Genomic DNA, 1,578 nt, shown 5'->3' on the forward strand with positions numbered 1-1,578 from the left:
TGAATATATATAATAAAACATTTTTCTCCTAGGGTGTGTTCTGCAATTCCATGATTCATATTGTTTTTTATTCTTACACATAGATTTCGATGGCTGTCTGCAATCTTAACTAACTGCTTTTCTAGACTTGAAAAGAAATATTTATAAATGACTAAGAAATCAAAATCCACATGACATCTGTTGCTCACAGCCAGAACATTACTCATTCACTTTTATTGTTCAAAATCATTTACATTTGACATAAGGACAATTAACCACACACATAATGAAAAATAATCACATAATTAAATATTCTTCACTGCACCAGAACACTTTAAAAATATTACTGCAGGAAGTTGGTATCCCATTGTGAGGGCAATTTTAACAAAGTAGCACAAAAGGTGATTTTAATTTTTTTAAATGCCTTTTTCAGGTGTGAGGATATGCTTAAGGTTAGGAAAAAAATAACCATGTTTCTTTACCTCTAACTTCAATCTTTTAAAAAAATTTCATTCCTTATTTTTACAGAATGTGTTTGAAAGAAAAATAGACTCTTGTTGAAATCCTAGTGTTTCAGAGGTTGAGGGAAAAATAGAAATAATAGCCATGAATTATATTAATGTAAATTCTATACTTTTGGGGGGAAGCTTGGTGTGGTGTTCTGCTGGGAAATCCAGTCTACAACCTAACTGTCAAGACAGGCTATTTGGAGGAAAGTTTTGAGACTCTTCCTGAGATGATTGTAGATATGAGTGAGGTAAAAATGAAGCCATGGTAGAAAAAATAATTCACTTTGGAAGCATCGATTCTGGAAGAACCAAGAACACCTGGTTTAGTTTCCTGCTTGTAGTAAGAATTATTTTTCAGTTTATGCAAAAATTAAGTTTTTGTAAAAATCTTTAGAGATAGTGTTCCCATAATATATACTGACAAAATAAGTCTTAACACTTTTCTAAATTTTAACCATTTTCAGCTTGGTGTTGAATATGACTAACATGACTCAACACAATTGCCACTTTTAAACCTACTCACTTTTGTCTTCAGAGGGAAAGGGCAGAAGTTCCCTGAGTTTCCTTCAATGGCTCTTAGGAATTTTGGAGACTAGAGTTAAGTTATTGCACCTCTCTTCTTTGGTACTTATTCTTTCCTAGGAGGGCTTATTCTTGGACCTTTAATCATATACCATGTTAATTTTCTTTGAATCTCCTTCAAGATATTTATATCATATTTCATGTACGGATGAGTAAACAAATATAGCATCATAATATAAGCCTAAGAAAACTCAAATATAGTTTTCAGAAATCATTAATATCACTAAAATTTTACTTCATAGGGGAAGAAACATGGTATTTTAATCAATCTTTCCCAAACAAAAATATAAATAAAATGTAAAACAATGAAGTAGACATGAAAAAAACACTATTAAAATTATTTGCTATTAATGAAAATACTTATTCAATCCTATACAAAAAAAATATGAATAATAGTAACAGATTTTTAGTGAAAATCATAGAATGAATCTCAGTATTTGGAAAATCCTGGTTTTTACATCTTTGAAACAATATTTCATGGCTGAAATCTTAATTTCACATCTCTGTT

This window comes from Propithecus coquereli, unplaced genomic scaffold (genome assembly GCF_000956105.1).
Source record: "Propithecus coquereli isolate 6110/MARCELLA unplaced genomic scaffold, Pcoq_1.0 Scaffold216, whole genome shotgun sequence".
NCBI lineage: Eukaryota > Metazoa > Chordata > Mammalia > Primates > Indriidae > Propithecus > Propithecus coquereli.